This window comes from Otolemur garnettii, unplaced genomic scaffold (genome assembly GCF_000181295.1).
Source record: "Otolemur garnettii isolate 467f Iridium unplaced genomic scaffold, OtoGar3 scaffold00012, whole genome shotgun sequence".
Classification (NCBI taxonomy): Eukaryota; Metazoa; Chordata; class Mammalia; order Primates; family Galagidae; genus Otolemur; species Otolemur garnettii.
This window is the reverse complement of record NW_003852407.1, coordinates 16,395,448-16,395,969: the sequence shown is the minus strand read 5'-3', so window position 1 is coordinate 16,395,969 and position 522 is coordinate 16,395,448.

The window sequence follows — 522 nt, the reverse complement described above, 5'->3', positions numbered from 1 at the left end:
TTATTGTTTGAGTAGAAGTGTAAATCTGCTTCCTGTTTCTCCACCTTGAGAGGAAGCAAATATTCCTTCCTTCATTTTCCTAATTTGAGATTTTAAATAGTCTCCATAAACATAAACATCTTACATATTTTTGATTTATTTCTTTGATAGTTTCCTTCCCTTTGTTTTTGCTGTTCTTTCTGAAATTCTAATTATTTGAATGTTGGCACTTATGGACTAATTCCCCAGTTTTCTTTTCTTTTCTTTTTTTCCTCTTTTTTTTTTTTTTTTTTTTGAGACAGTTTCAAGCTATTGCCCTGGGTAGAGTGCTTGTCACAGCTCACAGCAACCTCCAACTCAGGCTTAAGTGAACCTCTTGCCTCAGTTTTTCTATGTTTAGTAGAGACATGGTCTTGCTTTTGCTCAGGCTGGTCTCAAACTTGTGAGTTCAAGCCGTCCACTCACCTCAGCCTCCCAAGTGTCAGCTCAGAAATCTCGTGATGGAAATTACAACCCTGGTTGTAATTTTTTTTTTTTTTTTTT